The sequence below is a fragment of the Falco biarmicus genome, chromosome 6, assembly GCF_023638135.1.
Source record: "Falco biarmicus isolate bFalBia1 chromosome 6, bFalBia1.pri, whole genome shotgun sequence".
Classification (NCBI taxonomy): Eukaryota; Metazoa; Chordata; class Aves; order Falconiformes; family Falconidae; genus Falco; species Falco biarmicus.
The window spans coordinates 25,155,468-25,175,295 of NC_079293.1; the positions used below are offsets into that span (position 1 = coordinate 25,155,468).

General features: G+C 39.4%; 1 long non-coding RNA gene across 1 annotated transcript; it reads right to left on the reverse strand.

The window, feature by feature from the left end:
• Positions 1–7,792: 7,792 nt before the first annotated feature.
• Positions 7,793–18,604, reverse strand: LOC130151997 (uncharacterized). The gene is made up of 3 exons (XR_008822838.1): positions 18,485–18,604; positions 18,250–18,388; positions 7,793–7,831 (listed from the first exon to the last, which is right to left on the reverse strand). It is a non-coding gene; the product is annotated as an uncharacterized LOC130151997 (long non-coding RNA).
• Between the last annotated feature and the right edge of the window lie 1,224 nt (positions 18,605–19,828).

Consider the following 19,828-nt stretch of genomic DNA (forward strand, 5'->3'; position numbering starts at 1 on the left):
AACGAATGTAAGCAGCAACTTTAGGACTACATGGGAGTATTACTAAAATCTAGATTTTTCTCTATGTTCATCCAAAAAGTAGTTCAAGCATAAGCTCTTCAGGGCAGAACTTAACTTTGTAGGTACTGGACAGATAAAGCACTACTTAGAACAATGACTGCTAGCAGCAGCAGTAGTAGTAAATAATAATAATAACAGTAACAACAACAATAATTAGAATTCCATTAATGTATACCTCTACAGTTCTTATGACAGGAAGCTTTTGAAAATGTTTCACTAGTTTTATCTGGTCTCAGCTTCATACAGTATGTATTTTAAACAACCTAGTTTGCATTTCTCATTTTTGTAAACTAAACCAAGTTCTTCTGAATGTGTTATGCAGTCATGGATCCTGCATTTTCTATGTGACAGATTCTTTCAAAGACTTTGTGCAGGGCTCAATGTTCCAACTGTGTATTTGTCGCCCTGGTTTTCTAGAGGGCACCCTCTTGATCCTTTGGGAAGAGAAAAGAAATTGAGATACTGAAAAAAGAAACACCCATACACAACTGTGCTATGAAATAAGGACTTTCTAAAAGTTCTGTAATCCAGCTGTCCTCTACACAAACAAATATTCAGAGAAGAATTAGCTAAACTGTAGTATAACCATGATGTAGTAAGAGGAAATGTTTATGTATTTAAATAATTTTTTCAATGTATATTTAGTATTAAAGAGGTTTGTTTCTGATTCATTGCCATACCAAAAGCACAAAGCACTGGGGAAGAGTGCATAACCAAAAACGTTTTTTGCTGTCCTTGCTAATTCAAATTGCAAATGTATTTAGAATCACTCTTTTAAAAAGGTGCAATATGGTCAGGAAAATATTTAAGGAAAAATTTGATTCACGTCAGATCAGGATGTGACTCTGAGAAGATGTGTATGATGTGAATGTGGTGTACCATGTGTGATGTGTATCATGTGAGTGATGGATGATTGTGACTAACAATCCAGTGTATCCTATTTCTCTTCCCCAAAAGCTACTGATAACATACAATGGTGCTCCTTACTCCAGTCTTATGATGCTTTTCAAAATGATAAAAATTTGTATTCCCCAAAGAGTTTTACTCTTCATTAACCAACTACCAATTGGTTGAAGGTCCTTTCTATGTTTGTAAAGGTTAGATTATCCCCATGTGTTTGTTGCAAGCTGCAACCTATTTTTTTGTTGTTGTTTCACTTTTACATTTCCTTTAGCTGTAGTTACTTGGGAACAGAAAGCAAAAAACAAAAACAAAAATCTACTGCAAATGAGCCACAAATAGCAGCTTTGAACACCAGCTGTCATTGAGCAAGTTATTCATGTGCTAACATTATAGCAAAACAAGTAAGAAGACTACAAAGAGAATTTGTAATGCCCAAATTCCATTAACTAAGTCTTTATACTTTCTATATGTATGACTAAAGCATGTCTTAAGCCGTAGGGACTCATCATGCCTCCTAACCCTTCGGTGTAGTACTTCATCCTGACTGTGTGTCAGGATGGGGACGGTCACCATCCCCCTGCATGCCTCAACAGTTGTCTAAGTTGGAAGCAATCTGTGGTCTACTGAAGAAAGTTCTACCAATCTAGTAGGATTGCAGGATACACAGGAAAGTGTATCCAATGAGCATGTTAGAGAGGGTCAGAGGTAACCAGCTCCCCAAGTTATTTCTAAGTAACAATAATTATGAAAAAAATACCAGAGTCAAGACTTTGGAAACCAGGAAGTCTGAAGTTCCATCAGATAGTAGTGTATGTCTATGGTGCTTAGCATCAGAACAGATATTGCTGTAAATCTTACTAAATTCTATCAAGTGTTTTAAAAACTAATAAAAAGAGATTAACATTGCCTTCTGAAACTTTTGTGAGTGATGTCTCATGATATAGCAATCTCTGTCTCTCTCTCCCCCCGCTCTAGCCAGCCTATTTCTTTTTAAAGAAATCACTAGTTGTATTTATTGTACTTGTCATATAAAAACACCAGTCAAATTACAATGGTCAAACTGGGTATCAAGATGATATTCCATTAAGTCACCAACAAAGAAACAGATAGAAAAGTAATGATAACCAGAATGGAGTCTACTATTTTTCAAAATAATTACAATGTTCTTCTTTTCAAGCAAAGAAGAGGCAGTCATCTAACATATATGGATTTTTAGTATCATGTGGGAAATTGTTCTTCAAATGGAAATATGTAAGATTGCTGTGAAGTCTGTAAAGTTGGTCAACACAGTGATTTCATTTCATCTGCATTTTCTTCCAGGTTTATTTGAAAGGGATGTTACCAAACCAAAGAGAGAGAAACAGCAGAATTCACTAAGTGTAAATTAATAAGACAGATCCTATTTGATATCATCATTAATGACTTTCAGAGGTGATAAAAAAAAAGGGGGATAGTGGTCATTAAATTTACTGATTATACAAAAATAACAGTCACCATTGAAGCAGAAGAGGACAAGGAGTGATGGATGACCCTGGAGTAATAAAAAAGCAAAACAAATGGTAAAAGACTAATGATGATATTTTTTGCTGTTAGCCCACCGGCTGGATGCAGCGAAGAAAGAGCAGGGTAGAAGATCACAGAAGTATGAACTATCGGACAATGTGTTTCCATAATTTGCAGTCTACAGGCAGATGTTGTCTAAGGGCTGATGTCCACACTCCTCCTTGTCCCCCAGGCAGCAGCTCACAAGCCCTGCTGACTGCAAGCAGACTGCAGCAGCCCAGTGGAAGTGCATGGAGAGACCACACAGGTACTGCACCGTGCTACATGGCACCCTTCAGAGGCATAAAGAAAGACAGGATATGAATTCTCCCATCCAAATTAAAACTGAAACCAAGACTTCGCTCCCCTGACAAGTGCCACAGCTGTAAGGCTACTGCTCATAGAGAGTGAGGAGGACAAAGTATCTGAAAAGCATCTCTGCAGGTATCTGTTCTCAAGCAAGGGCTGTGACCTGTCCATAGCAGCATGACCTGGAGATGTGACCAGGCCTGTCCATCCCATGTTTTGTTGCATTCTACCTTTCACATTATCTTGGATGTTGCATGGGATGAATGTACACAAGCAGTCTCTGTGCTCACCGGTGCCTGAGGCAGCACACCCTCCTAGTACCTACCTCACTGGGACTGTGATACAGGCTTCCAATTAACCATCATGAATCATTGAGTCCAGGAAGAATTATCACCTCAAGATCAATTCTATCAATGGCAGACCTAAGCTGACAGGATACAGACTTATTTAGAGGTCTCTCTCTGCTATATGCTCCACAGTACCTGCAATATCCAATTTATACCATTTTCCAGGATAACCTCCTCATTACCAGAGATAACAGAGATTGATGGTACTGTTCCAAGGATGTCAAACAGGTTTTGAACTTATTAAAAAGTTGAAAAGAATGAGGACGGCAAAATCTGAGACACTTGATGTTGGGATATTGCATGTTTCTTCAGTATTGCACAGAAGCTTTCCTACCAAATGTAGGAGAGCTTATTTATTCCTGGTTCACAATGTATCAGAAGACAAAATACATCCTTTAGCGTATTTGATGATATTTATTTGACTGATGAACTGATAGCTGGGTCATACTTTTTAATACCAAAATCATTTAAAAAAATCTATAATTTCTAGTTTATCTGAAATGGGAAACATAGAGCTCATTTGTCATTTGCTAATCTAACTTTCTGTTGCTGTCACTGCACAGAAACGGCCTATGTTCCAAAAAAGAACAATAAGCATCCATTTAAAGTCTCTGCAAAGGAAATGCAAAAGGTGTAATTCAAATTGATGTAAACCACTGAGACTGCTTTTCAAGAGGAAACCTCTTGTTGTTCAAGGCTTTGCTTTCAAGCCTAGTTTTTGCAAAGGGATGGGATTCTTCAGAAGCTAAAGAGAATCCTGGCCTTTCTATCCAAAAATGTCTTCAGAGGTGACGTTCTTCAGAGGCAAAGATGTATAAAACCCCAATGATTATACTTCAAGCTGTCTTAGAATACGTGGATGCCAGATTAAAGGACACACCAACTACTATTCACAAGGTTTCACACCTTACACTATGGTTTGGTAATAAAAAGAGTGGGTCTCTATGACAGTCTGCCAGATCATTTTACATGCAGATTAAGTGAGGAGGGTAAAGAGAGCCCTCACCTAAGTAACTGGTTTTGAAAATCCCCTGTAGGTTTCCTAACCAGTAACAATACTCCAGCACATTTAACACTTAAATTAACTAATGCTCATGGAAATAATTTCCAATTATTATTTTTTTTAATGTATAGGGGCCAGGGGAACCAGGTTTGTCAAACCTTGAACATTTTGCATAAACCTTTCATTCTAATAAAAGAGTTCTTGTCCTTGGGATAGACATTTGGTCCTTGTGGCCCAGGACATTCCCTCCTGAATGGCCAGTGGGAGCTCAAACACCACAGCCTCCATGGAGTCCTACATCCAAGTCGCTGTGCTATCAGACCATCTCTGACTGAACTTTTTGAACAACAAATATGTAGTTATTAATTGAAAATGAAACAGCACTGACTGAGAGATTTGGATGTTCCGCCTCAAAAACCCAGAGATGCTTCAGAGGCATGTTCCTCTGTGGAAATATTGTTCTAATTTTATCTCATAGTGAGGTAGCATTATCCAAAACAATTTTTAAATGTGCATTTTATTTCCTTCCAGCACTAGTGATAGAGCAGGTGATTAGATTAGGCCAGATTGTAAACCAGATACATAGTAACTATCTCACTGATAAGATGTCAGTCTAAAGTAAGGGGATTTTTACCCAGTTTTGAAATATACTATTTACTTTGACAGTCAGTCTCAGATGTCACTCAAAATCCTAGACTGGGAGTGGCAGTGGAATTTTAATTTATTTTTGAGGTATGCCACAGCTACCCTTATCAGAGCAAATGAAATCAGAATGACTACAATCACAAGAGAAATGAGATACTGTAATGCACTAATCTGTAATAGAGCGAGAAGAGTTCAGAAGAATGTTAGTTAATGTAAACTGTTTTGTGAAGATGATATTTCATTTTGATTTCCTTAATTAAAGATCATCCTAGAAACTCAGTAACCATTATTTTCCTCCTAGATAACTCCAGCAGAAACGGTAGTAGACTGTTCACAAGAGATCATGATTTCTCCCCTTCTGATCAACTGCAAGTCATACATCTAATTTGTCCTTGTTTTGGTTTAGAGGCAGAGGTCTGTTTAATTCCTTCAGGTTTTAGAAGGAGGAATCACTTCCACTGACACCATTTAGTCTGTTTTTAAACTACAATAGGCTTTCATTGAAACTATTTTACCATCATAACCTTACATTGTAATGGCTTCATAACGGTACCGTTGAAAAGGTCCTTATAGACTTGCTGTGAAATAGTTTTCCTGTAATAACTTCATATCTCTGACTGCATTGAAATGATTTCATCATGAGGTCATGGACTAGCAATGAATCGCTTTTGCCATTGAAATCTTACAGTTCCTCATTATAGCCTCAGTCACCACGGCATTGTTATGGGGGCTCCACTGGATAACAATGAAACCATTTCCTTGTGATATATTAGGCTTAAATAATATTATCACCCTAATGATATAGTCAGGGGTTAGGAGAGAGTAAGCCATCCCCTGGCTCATTTCAGTGTTTCACTTCAGCGTTTGATGCAGAGGGCTGAAGGTGTGCAGTATGGCTACTGAACTACCATCCCCTTCCCTTGTAACGAAAGTGAATGGTGGCTACACACCCTGCAGGAATAGGGAGTTTTGAATGAACAACAAAAAAAGTAAAAGAGCTTCTTTAGTGCTTCTGGGTCCCAATTTAGCAAACACTTAAGTTCATTCCCCTTCAGTCTAAGTATGTGTTTAATTTTAAACCTGAATTCAAATCACCTTAACTCCAGTGAGATCTAAACACATGGGCAGGTGCTTTCTTGTATCAACACAGACTTGGGAACGTTGCAGCACTGAGCTCACGTTCTCACATGTCAGACATCTTGACCTAGCAGGTGCAAAACAAATCCTGAAAAGTGCTGCAGGTTCTAAACTCCTACCAGGTTCAATGGAACTATCAGCCCCTACAGATACAGATTTTCAGGGAGTGCTGTGCAACAGCCTCAGCTTTCCCATCAAATTCACAGCCCTGCGATCCCACAGCTCTCCACTTCTACAGGAAATTGTATCTACTCTGTTTATTCAGCTTTTCTATGGCAGCATGAATACTCCTGATACAACTCATTTAATCAAGCTGATCTAATGAAGCAGATATTCCCTGAAGCCTCTCACCACAGGCTATGTTCTGCCAAACTCCTAAAATCCTTGCTGTCCCATTTTATATTCCTTGTGGACTTGGAATACTATGGTCTCAAGAGACTTGCACTTTAGGCTACTGAAATCTTGAATTACAACGGTTCTGCATTGTCCCATCACAAGTTCCACACAGACTGATGTTCCTCATGTTGCCACTGCTGTGCACTAAAAACCTTCTACTTTCACATCACTTGCTGACGCTGATTACTCTTAAAGAGGAGGAAAACAAATTCCCAAGTCAAAGCACAAGTTATTTATGCTATGTTATCTGCTGCCTCAGAGAATAAGAAAGTACCCTAGGTGTGCTGCTGCATGTGAAAGCTCCTTGCACATAAGAAGGAAAATTGGAGTGATATTCTTGTCTTAACATAGAATCATAGAACGGTTTGGGTTGGAAGGGACCTTAAAGATCATCCAGTTCCAGAACCTGTTGCCATGGGCAGGGACACCTTCCACTAGACCAGGTTGCTCAAAGCCCGTTCCAGCCTGGCCTTGAACACTTCCAGGGATGGGGCAGCCACAGTTTCTCTAGGCAATCTGTTCCAGTGTCTCACCACCCTCACAGTAAAGAATTTCTTCTAATACGTAATCTAAATCTACCCTCTTTCAGTTTAAAGCCATTCCACCTTGCCCTATCACTTACAAAAAGTCCCTCTCCAGCTTTCTTGCACACCCCTTTAGGCACCAAAGGGCTGCTACAAGGTCTCCACGGAGCCTTCTCGTCTCCAGGCTGAACAGCCCCAACTCCCCTAGCCTGTCTTCACAGGAGAGGTGCTCCAGCCCTCTGATCATCTTGGTGGCCCTCCTCTGGACCCACTCCAACAGGTCCATGTCCTTTTAGTGCTGGGGGCCCCATTGCTGAACCAGTGCTCCAGCTGGGGTCTCAAGTGAGCAGAATAGAGGGGGAGAATCACCTCCCTTGACCTGGTGGCCACACTTCTTTTGATGCCACCCAGGATACAGTTGGCTTTCTGGGCTGCAAGCACACATTGTCTTCGACCAGCACCCCCAAGTTTTTTTCCTCAGGGCGGCTCTCAATCCATTCTCCACCCAGCCTGTACTGATACTAGGGGCTGCCCCAACCCAGGTGCAGGACTCTGCACTTGGCCTTGTTGAACTCCATGAGGTTTGCACAGGCCCACCTCTCAAGCCTGTCATTGGCCCTCTGGATGGCATCCTTTTCCTCCAGCATGCCAACCACAGCACTCAGCTTGGTGTCATCAGCAAACTTGCTATGGGTGCACTCAATCCTATCGCATTCTCACCCCCCATCTATTTGCCGATTGGCTCAGCAGCTTCTGGATGAGAAAAGATTGGTTTGATACTTTCCACCACCTTAAAAGAAAATTTCTACCCAGTTTTACTAACTCCAGTCGGGTTTTCCCTACTTCAATGCCATTTTTTTTCCCTTTTTTTCTTCTAAATCTTTCCCAGCACATTTCTAAAAAAAAAGATAAAGTGGATAATTTACCAAACACCCTCATTGCCCCTTCTGCAAGCTGCAAACTTCCTGAAAAAACCATAAATCCATTTACCAAGGACAGTGAGTCACACTTAACAATCTTCCAGAAAAAAAGAAGCAGCAAGAAAACTAATACTTCTTTTGTGGTCTAATATGATCTACTGGCCCACTTACAAAAATATTATTTTTAAGAAATTAGATGTAAATCCATAAAATAAACAAAGCCTCTTTTCATGAGCTCCAGTCAAATAATCTGAAAATAATCCCATGAAGATTTTATTTAGAGAGCTGAGCACTTTCCTGAAAAAACACACATACTGACACAGAAAAATGACATTAGATTCAAAAGTGTATCTACACAGTTTTAATCTTTATATTGACTTCATAGCCAACAAACTTAACTTTGCCCTAATTTTCAATAACGATAGTCAATACTCGTTATCACCGTGAAAATGGTCTTCCTGGGCCAGCCATCTACTTAATACAAGCTCTTACCAAACTCTGTTACATTTGGCTTCATAGCTTAAATACATGTAGTTTAATTGTTTTCCAGTATAATTTATAGTGCACGGCATGCATATCTAAGTCAGAATGGCTATTAGAGAAAATGGTATCAGCAATCAAAATCTCTAAAAAAATGGATAAATGAAGTCTAAAGTCCAAAATCCTTCTGATCTAAGTGCAAAACACTTTCTCTTTTTAACTGTATGCACTTGTATTGACTCAGGTGTTAGCATTCTCCACCCCTGCCATTTTTTGGGGTTCAATATATTTTTAAACAACAAAAATAATATAGCCCCAGCTGAAAAAAAACCCAGAAAACTAAGAGGTAAATAATGCAAGACACCCAAAACCTGGAAGAGGTAAAATGCACTAAAAAAGGGGAGTGGAAATTTTTTAATGCTTCCAAGAATACAGAGCATATAAAGTGCTGCTAGACAACAGCATCAGCCAAAGAATATTACACAAATGACCTTATGGCTAAAGCACCTGTAGTGAGACTTAACACCAGCCTTTTCTGCACACTCCATGGTATTAGGCAAACTGGGGGAAAAAAAGAAAAAAGAAAAAAGAAAAACAAACCACAAACCTGTAGGCCAGAGTATGGGAATAATTAGATAAAGAATAGGTAGATAAGCAAGACGTGTTGAAGTAAGCTGCATATTTGCTGCAGGGTTAGGAAATCCCAGTGCCTTCCTCAGAGTGTCTGCAGGGAGTATTACTTGCATGTAATTTTGCTTGAGTGTTTACTATCTCTGAGCAAAGCAGGCAAGACTTATGAGCATCTCCAGGTTACTAATTTCTCAACCAGCGGAAGGTGCCACTGGGAAGCGCCCTTTGATACCACCAACCAATGTTCTGAAAAAGCACAGTCAAGAAACAGGAAATATTTGAGACTGTGTCAGTAGCTGACATTTTAGTCCTGGAGGAATGATATACCAAAGCTCTGCTTCAATTTGAGCTAAGCTACCAGTGAATCCAATAAGAAGAATCCAATAAAAACAGGCATATTAAATATGCTTTAGCAGCCTAGAAGCACAAACTTCTTCGGTTTTCAGGGAGACCGTATATCTTAAATCACATACTGCTTTTAAAAATATCAACTAAATAGACTTACTAGGGGCTTATTTTGCAGGTAAAATTTATTGTTCTTTTTAAAATTATTTATTCATTTTTAAGCATAGACCAAATAAAGAAGTGTTATCTTAAGTATAAAAACAAATATATCTTATGCCCTTCCACCTTTCTGTCCATGTATGTGTACTTCAAACGGGCTGGGTTTGGTCCCAGACTGCAAAGTCAAATGAACTGAGTCTGAAGTCATACTATAATGAATTAGAAGTGACTTTACTGACATCAGAGCCATGTAAAAGTAGCTTGGGGAAAAAGCTGACACCATTGCAGAGATTTTGAGCTCCATATTGCATAGATGCACAGCCCTTAATTCTGCACCTTTTACCAAGTACCAAAATGAGGATCAGGCATTGAAAACCAATCCCTCTATGTCTTCCTTAAAGCTAAAACAAAGACATTACTTTTCTTGACAAAATTCACATCAAAGCAGCTCCAGTTCTGGCAGATTCTTCCACTCCATGATGCTCAGCTATTCTCTGTTTCCTCACCTCTCATTCCAGCACCCGTTGGGGTGAGATGTAGCAGACGTGAGCAGAGGTTGCAAAGGCAAAGTATGGCATGTATGAGATAGGAAAATATTTTATTTCTTGTCTTTTCCACCTCAACCGACAGCCACTCAGTAACAGCCTCTGCTCTGCTCCAAAAGGTGGCTCAATACATCCCTGCCAGGTGACCTATCTATCTCACACATCTGAGAAGAAGTAATCTGAAGCATCCATACCTTTCCCCCATTTTAGGAAGCAAAAAAGCTGGAGGGGAAAAAAGAAGGGAAAAATCTCCCCAAGGCTCGAAGTGCGGAGCAGATCCCTTACCTTTACTATGTCTACCGCTCCGAATGCAAGTGGTTGCTAGTAAAACAGTGATCACCAAAAACACCCTACTGCAATATCTTGAGGGTGAATATAAATATTAGAGAAAGAAGTCAAATCTGAAGTAGCATGGTGGCCTTTGCAATTTCTGTCAAGTCATGATGCTTACCTCCTGGAAGGTTAAGTGTTAATTACAGTATGTGGACAAAAGCTAATGACTTGTTTTGGAGTTAATGTCCCATTCAAAAAGGATTATTGTTGTTACCAACCACATCAAGCAATTAATGGCATCCATAATGCTGAAAAAATTAACGGTGGCAGCATAGTTGAGTGACTATTTTGAAAAACTGGTCCTTCCTTGGAGATTAATGAGCAATTTTCTGTCAGAGTGCAGGATGCGCTCTGGTAGAAAACTGACGAAAGAAGCACCATCCTCAGGCGATTATTTTTAACAATCCATTTTGTTGTGTATATTTAAAAGGAAATTTAGTAGATATCATTGCCATTGCAGAAGTATATTCTCATTTATTTTTCCCTTTAAACATTATAAGCCAATATATGACAAGTTACACTGGACTGGATATATAGAATCTGAAATGACTAATTACAGAGGAATAACCAACATGGTGTAAAACACTGCATAAGGATTTTTTCCAATTGTTTTCATTTAGGTTTGTTAGACAAATAAGTATCAGCAATGTAGGCAATTAGGTTTCACTTAAATCAGTCACAATTGATTAATGTGAACTGTTTCACTATTTTTGCCTAAGTTTCTCTAAGCAGGTACTCTGTTTTAAAGTAGGAAGTTTCAGAAGAGACCTGTCTGATTAAAGAAATGCAAAAGGGACTGTAATGAATGTGATTCTTACTGGAAACTTGAAGTGTGGTTTTAATAACACCCATATATTCTTCCTATAAAGAATTGCCTTAATTTATAAATTTAATTTTTTTAAAACCAGAACTTAGCCAAGATTCTTTTTATTTCCCCACTTCTCAAACTGATCGTTGACTCACTGCACAGAGTAAGACCGATCAGCTGTGTAACACCTCGTATAGACTTAGCACGAAGTATAGAATGGGCCAGCAGCTCCCAACCATCCCAGCTTACAGTGATATTTCATATAAAAAAATTGGCTCTGTCCCACAGATCGTGGGGTTACAGATTGGGTCCAGGCCTGAGTGTCTTTTTTTTTTTGCCTGAAGGCTGCTGTTGGTCCTGGTTATTTCTCTCCTGAAGCTCACCATGTTCATTAGCTTCAGCTCTCAAGTCCACCTCTAATAAAATTATACATCACCACCAAGGGCATCCTCTGTGGGCCTGGAACAGACTGGCATATATAATTAGTTTCCAAGAATGAGGGAAAAAAGTTTCAGATTAACATATTGCAGATCGATTTCTGTTGCATAACAGCCTTCATAAACTAAGTTCCTCTTCCAGAGGCTGCAAAATTGTTACAGGTGTTCACAATGCTTGCCTGAGCAGAGCCCCCTCCTGCCATTGAGCCTAGGTCACAGCAGAAACAGTAACAAATCGGCTTCTGCAGAAAGATGAGTAAGGGTGGAAAAGATAACATAAAGAAATTAGTAGCCACTGACCCCCTCAGATAAAATTCTGCAGTGGGCTAGGCTTTCCTGAGAATGGCCAGGCAGGGGAAAAAAGGAAAGCATAAGGGAACTACACAAGTTTTAACAAGGCTGTTCACTTGGGTAAATTACTTTCTTTTGCAAGGACCTTTCTGAAAACAAGTAATTTCTTTCTTCTTTTGTTTGGAATTCATACATTGCAGTCCCTAAAAGCAGACCAGTGCAGGGTCCCCTTCCGAGCAGTCCCCCCCCACCACTCGCCTTGGCTGCTGTGGCTTTAGCTGCGAGGCTTGGCAGTGGTCCACAGCTTTGTCCCAATATTCTGGCGGCTGCTCCCCAGCATATGGTCTATTCATTTTTCCCCAGCTGTTACTCAGCCAGGGAGACCATGCTCTCTCCTAGCTACAGACCTTTGTTCAGAAACAGGGAATCAATTTTCTCCTTGTTAAAGGGGCACGAGGGGCAGAGGGGAAGTGAGCAGGTATTCACATCGACCTTACGCATCTAAACTGAGTGATGTTAAGGAAGCTTGCTTTCACTGAATAGTCGGTCAAGCCTTCAGAGGGAGATTGAGACTCTTTGGTGTGGAGCACTATTTAGGATTATGCAGCAAACAACCTCCTCCCCACCCCCCACCCCCATCCTGTTTTTCCAACTCATTTATCCTTCACTTCTCCTTCCTCCAAATCTTTGGTTGTTCTGGAAACTCCAACGACTCTTTGGAAATTTAGGGACTGAATTGCATGATGCCTATGCCAAAATGTTTGCTTATATGAACCTAAAGCAGAGGGATCTTCTGCATTTTTCAGCAGTGGGCAAGGTCAAATTACCAGAAATAAAAAATTGGCTCACCTAACCCTGAATTGTAGGGGTGTGATTTCACTAACCAGTTAAGGTAAACTATGCAGCAACAGTGCAGGAATCTTATCCAATCTTACTTAAGAATTGCCTTAAATGCTCTGTGAATAAGGACCAGCTCGTTACAACGTGTAAGACCATTTGACAGGTGGAAAAGGTACATTGAAAGACTCCATACTGGCCCACATCTCACAAAACAAGGGAATAAAACTGCAAGGAAGAGAAGGTTGAGGGTGAGTTGAAGAAGCAGAAAAAGTTGGCACAGCAGGGAAGTCAGATCAGGTCTGCAGTAAGGGTAATTTTTATGAACTCCCATTAGAAAACTGGTTATCTGATTATCCCGAAAATAGGAAAGAGATATTTCATGACTCACGCAGCAGCTTGCCATGAAATGAGCAAGACTAGTAGCTACTGGAGTTGTTGGAAACATCTTTCAACCAAGAACTTTGTTGTTTTCAGTTCCTTCTAAATAAAATAAAACAAAATATCATCAAGCAAATAAAAAGGGAAAATTTGCAAATAGATGAATAAGGTGGTGAATTAAGGAAGAGAGCCACAGAATAAATCTCCTCCTTCTCTCAGCCGTATAGCCAGAAAACAGAAGAATCTGAAGTATAACAAGCATCAAGAGGCATTTTCATTTAGTACAGTATCTGGGATTTTTGCGTTGTCTGGGACATTGCTGTAAGCATAACAGCATAAAAGTTTGCCCAAATAATAGATTTAGGAACAGAAAAATGCAAGGGAAATGGATCACAAGCTTCACATATGAACATACATATGAACAATTAGTTCATGTGTAGCTGGAGTAAACTTTTACTTCCACTCAAATTTTTCACACGTGTAAGTCTGTCTTGGATCATACATGGCAAAGGATATCTGGGAGCTAAAGGAAAAGCCTCTAGTATCAACTTGCAACTCCATGTGCGGTGACCCAGAACATAACTACAATAGTTTTTCTAGCACTTATTATATTGATTGCTATTTGGGGAATGTTCCCACTCTTGCTGCTGTTTCTTCAGTAAGAGTCAAAATGATAGTGGCTGCCATTTACTGGTCTGTGACTTTGACTCTGCTGCTTCTTTTTCCCATAGATTCATCTCCAGTAGGTCTCCAGTATCATGCCCAGCATAACTTCCAGGTCATCCAGTCATGTCAAGTCTGTTTCTTCTTCCTTCCTCCTCCTGCTATGAGATTTGCCAGTGTTGACCCTAGACCTTCGTCTGAGAGAGACCAGCCCCAAAGTTTGTGGATGAGGTTACATGGAACAGTAAGGATAGATTGTACAAACTCTTGGTGGATGGTCAGTCGCCAGACTTGCCCGTTGCTGTGCTTTTCAGAATTTACACCAACCCCTATTTCTTTTGTTCCAAAATAAATTTAAGTCTCTTCACCATCCACCTACATTTGTGTGCTCTTACTATAGCATGCATTAGCATGACACTAGGCTTTGCATTGGGAGTACACAGAGATAAAACAAAAATACCAGGATAAAAGAGCAGGCCAAGTCTACGTGAAGTTACAGTGAATGATGTTGCAGTGAATAAAGGAATAACTCCAGAGTGGAGTGAATGTACTCAAAGGACACTTGCTTTAGTTTTCATTACTACAAAATAGCAATGCCACAAGAGTCAGTGACCAGCAAAAGGTCAGTGGGGAGGAAAGAAATCTTCTCATTGGAGTGGCAGATTAATTTGTGCTGCAAAAAACACATCAGGGTCATGAATCAACAGATAAGGGTTTGCTACTAAAAAGTGTGCTGGCCTTTTCATAGGTGTCTTGAAGCCCTTGGCCTGATGCACAGTGACAAATTTTTTGAGGTCTCTACATCCTTGAGTTAGGAATCTTGGCCTTCTGTACAAGAATCCGTGTAGGATCCAGAGGACAACTCAAAACATTTTGTTATGAAATATTGTGTGGGAGTGAATGGCAACAATTACCTTCAATCATCAAGTCTATTTTTCCCATTCTTCTTTTCACTCCTTGGGTTTTTTTGTTGTTTGGTTTTGGGTTTTTTTTCCCGTCCTCTCCACTGGCTCATTTTCTGCCCATTGCCTTCTGGATGATCCACTTAGGAACTCAGGCTTTCAACTCAGCTTTCTGAATTAGATGGCACAGATAAGATACTCCAAGATGTGCTTATGTGTGCCTAGTGCACTGACCAATTTTGGTCTTTCCTTCAGAGGTGGGCAGAGTCATTCACACGCTCTACCTGTGAGAATCACCGTGACTGACTTAACACTGTTCTGGCCAGCAACCACCAGTCTCAAACAGGGGTGGGATTTTTTGTTTGTTTGGGCTTGGGGTTTTTTTGGCATTTCTGGACTGAGACAGATTCTGCTGGTCAGATGTGAGGCAAAGCATCTGAAATGAGGATTTGAACAGTAACCATACACAAACATATATGCATGAGTTTCTGGTGCAGGAGGAAGGAAAAAGGTCAAAAATTCTCAGATATGGAATAGAACTGGGGAAAAAAAAGTGAGTTTCAGTTGCATACTCATTGCAAAGTAGATGGGCTAGAACTGTTCTTAAAGCACAGTACAGACTTTATTCTATACCTCTGTCTGAGCAAATATGTCAATATTCAATGGACAAGCTGTCAAGGATTTAAAGAGATGTGAATAGCAGGGGCAGGGAGGGATCCGGGGTAAACCTCAGATAAGAATGTGGATTTCACTTACTATGAAGGCATATCCATAGGAACCACTGAGATTTCTTCCCCCCTGTACTTTGTTTTGGCTCTATTCCTTTTCAAACACAATTAAATCTAACTACCCAAAGTGGATCAGGACTGTAGGAGTCTCACTGAAATTATTCAGTGCTCTTTCAAGTAATTACACTAGTCTCAGGGAATCTGCCTGCAGAAGCAGGTGTTTGTTAGCAAGAGAAGGGATTTCATAATCTGAACTCTATTTATTGAAAATAATAATAATAAATAAAATAATCTGCTGCCAGGATTATTGGAACCCTGCGCTGAGGACACAGCACAACACTGGACACTAGAAAATCTGTTTCAGTTACAGAAACAACAAATACACAAGTTCACAGGACATATGTGAATCAACACAGACGTTCTTTTCACCTCTTTCAGACCAAACCATTGTATCTTAGATAACAGCCCAAAACATTCAGACTTGTGTATCTACAATTTTGGGGCATATTTCCTAATTTCTTCCTTGTAAGCTAATCAATGAAATCTATTCTTACATCTCTCTAACCTTCTCCCTTTACTATCCAGAAATCCCAATAGTAAATACACAGAAATCACGTGGAATTCAGCTTCATGTCCAGAAGAGTCCATTACTTCTGTGAATCCCATAGTTCTACTGGAGTATTGAAGCACACATTCAGCAATATTGCTTGCTTTCATTATCTACTTACAAGTGGAGTTTGCCATGGCCAGTCTATTTTCTAAGGTTCACTGTTAGAGATATTCTAGATTTGGCATCTCTGACATATACCCTTGTTTTACTGTGCACCATAATAATACGCTACTAAATCAGTTCCCTTCACCAGTTCCACCACTCAAACTCAGTCCCTTGGGCTTTAACACTACTCATTGAAGGCCACCTTGCTCAAGCTGCACTGGAGACACTTCACTTACCAAATTGCTTCTCAGATTTATCAGAATGAGCATAAATACAGACTATCTCAACCTAGCAGCCTAGCTGTTCCTTAAAGTACTGAATTATCTCCGTTGTTCACTGTGTCAGCAGACTGAGAGATAGCAGCCCTGAGAAAATGAGTCCATCTCAGTATAAGTCTAGTTTTCATGAACTCTTGGTTCCTTGTATTTTGAATTAAATTAAAATACACTGATACTGGCATACTGGAAAAAAAAAATCAATGTTTGACCCAAATCCCTTCAACAGTGTCATGTTCAAGCGTTACAGTGATTTCCTCTGGAGAGCACAGATTAGATTTCATATTTATTCAGTCCAGAAACTACAATGTTAATGGAATATAAATGTTAAGAGTTGAACCCACAAATCACAGGTAGATCAGAAATAAAGTTGCTTCAGTCTGTGTCCTTGCTTTCTGTCAGATGTTAGGGTCTGAGAGCATGTAACCACAAACCAAAAAGCATGGAGTTCAGTAAACTGAACAAGCACTAATTGGTTTATCAAGTTAACCAGGAGAAGATATAGGAGTACTTCTTGTCCTAAACATGCAAAACAAGTAAACCAGTATAGAAAGGTCCTTCTCTAGTTGCCACATCATGATGAAAATGGAAGAGGAAATAAACACATCACGAGAGGGAGGCACAGGGGACCAGTGTGAAGAAGAGGCAGGGAAAAATCCATCCTTCAGTAAAGCTCTACAAAATTCCTCCACCATCTTTGCCTCACTGTTCATGCTGTTTTGCTTTGCCATTAACAGTTGTCTTCCTTTTCCTGGTGCTATTCTTATTTCTTCTCTCCCTTTCCTTTTCACTGTCACAGTGCACAGCCTGAAAAATTCCACTCCCTAAGGTTTCAAGCATAAGTTTTTCTTCTTTTGTTTTTGAGTATTCAAAAAAGGGGCTCGAGTGTGGGGCTTTGGGTTTTAAGTATTCAGCCCAAGTGGAAGGCATTCACTTAGCACGTGACATATCTACAGCTCACATCCTTTCTCTGCCCGATTCAGTCTTTTTCTGAAGCCTAATATATATTTCTTTACGCAGAACAGAACAGCTTTGATAGAAGATAGTGAGGGAAGCATAGTCTGCAACAGCAGCAGGTGCACTTGTTTTACCTGATGTGCATCACTAACTCAACCTAGACACCAAGTCAGTCCCACTCACCACTGCTCACTCACAAGCTGAAATATTTTTAATTTTGATTTAGATAAAAAGCAACATTTCCATATTTTAAAATAAATTTTAAAATTAATGGCCAGCTCTATTCACAGGAGGAACAGAAAGGTAAATAACATCTCCTATTTAGATTCTTGTCTGTTACAGAAACGACTAGTATAGATACTGCAACTCCAACATTATTTTTTTTTTTGCCCTAAAAATCCTCTAGGATCGGCCTGTGTGCTGGAGAATTAAGAACATCTGCCAATTACAAAGTGCTAAAGTAGTCTTCAAGCAATATTCTGTCACACTGCTTTTGATATCAGAATTACTTAGCTAAATTTAAGTGATTGCTTTACAAGCGGTTAGTAAACTTTTCTAACATAATTAACTAAACCCAAATTTCTCAAAAAAATTTAAGTTCTTCAAATCAGAGGTAGGCATAGACATCTTGTGAACTCCTACCCAGGCTGCCTTACTGAAGTTTTCCACAGAATGGAATCACTATACACACATGATTGTATACAAATAGTAACATATCTGTTACTATATATTGTATACATTACCATATATATATATATATATATATATAGCATGGTAATATATAAGTATGTATATTTATAACCTATAGGTCTTCTAAAACATTAAATTTGGCCAAGTACCTCTGCTTTGCTCAGTAGCATCCTAACTGCAGTACCACTCAACAAACACTCATTAGTTTGGGTCCCCTATAAAATGCATCACTGAAGACTCCTTTCTTTCATAGCATGTTTGCCACACAAGAACTATTATTCACTTACCTTTCTTTAGGATTCAAAGCCCGGCTCTGCTGTGATCTCTTAAGTAAACTGGGTCAAGTCACCTCAGCTCTCTGTGCTGGTGTAAAAGGAGAATGACACTTTCCCATACAAGTCACTTGATTCAACTCAGTAAAGCAGTCTACAACAACAGAAAACTGATAGCCATTAACACTGAAAAATAAATAAGCAAATATCACTTAAATATTCATTGCCTTTCACAAAAGCTATTCCTTACCCTTTCAGATTTCGGACTGCATTGTAGTGCAACCTTCAAAACTACTCTCAGATTGTTTTAAAGAAAACCCTGAAGGTTTCTCTTCCCTGTTGCTGGGGTGATCCTGGGTTCTAACTGCTTCTTCACATTGCTCTGTCACCCTGTCAATCGCATAATTATAGAATATAATTGCATAATGATAGAAAGCTTAGTGCATTGGCATATAAATAACATTAGTGAATAGATTCCACCAATACGTTTAAGTGCGTTGTTAGATCAACACCAAAGTAGTGGCATCCTGTAGGACCTCATTCGGTAGGCTTTGATAATGCAGGAATCCTGGAAGCCCAGGATGCAACTGATAACAGGAATACCTTTGCTGACTTTCCAAAAGGCACTTCTGCACTTGCATAGCAGCTTAAATATGTTCCAACCTGCAAACAAAAGTTTAGCATATATATAAAAAAAAGAAAGGTGAGGCGAGTGCTTCTAGGGTTTTTTGTTTATATTTTTCCTTACACAAAGCAGTAATTGCCTTGGCGCAAAGGACTTTAATAATAATAATAATAATAAGAGTCCTTTGTTTCAGCTGTTGTAAAGAAGCATGATTTGGGAAAGAGAAATTCCCACTACAGTGTCAGAAAGGCATTCAGATATCATTTGGATGGGCACAAGGTTAGACCTTCCACACAGGCATGCATACACGTTTAGTGAAACAGCGTGAGAACTCAGTTCTGAGAGTAGGCAGAGTGAGCATCAAAAGAAAGTTGAACTAAACAGAGCTGAAACTTGCAGACAGTTGTACAGGGTTGTGGTATTTTTTGGTTTTTGCTTTAACTTAGATGTATTTTTTTGGGGGGGATTTTTTTTTCTTTTCAATATGACATATCCAAATTAGTTGAGGATCACTGCCTTATAGTGCCAATGACCACTTCAGATATTACATAGTTTTCCTATTTGATCAGAGAATGATTCCTTCTACTATGGACTCCTGATCCTGTCAGGAACAGATACAGAAAGGGAGACAGTTCTAAATTATTAATTTGTAGAATAAAACCTCATGTGAGTTTACATCTCTTACAGTCTGGTCCTTAACAAAATTCACACCCATTATATTAAAACCTTTCTGATAATATAGGATTTAGTGGGTGATGTTTTTTTCCTGTGGAAGCAAGTAGCAATAAAACTCCAGCTCCAGGTTTGTTGTGCCTAAAACTCCCCTCTAAGAAGTACATTACCCAGCTCCCTTGTTTTTCTGCAAACCTTCATTCTTTAAGTCACTGCTGTTTCTGATGCATGACAAGCAATGAGTCATCAGGAACTTACCATTAATGTATCTGGGTGAGAAATTACATCCTCTGCCCC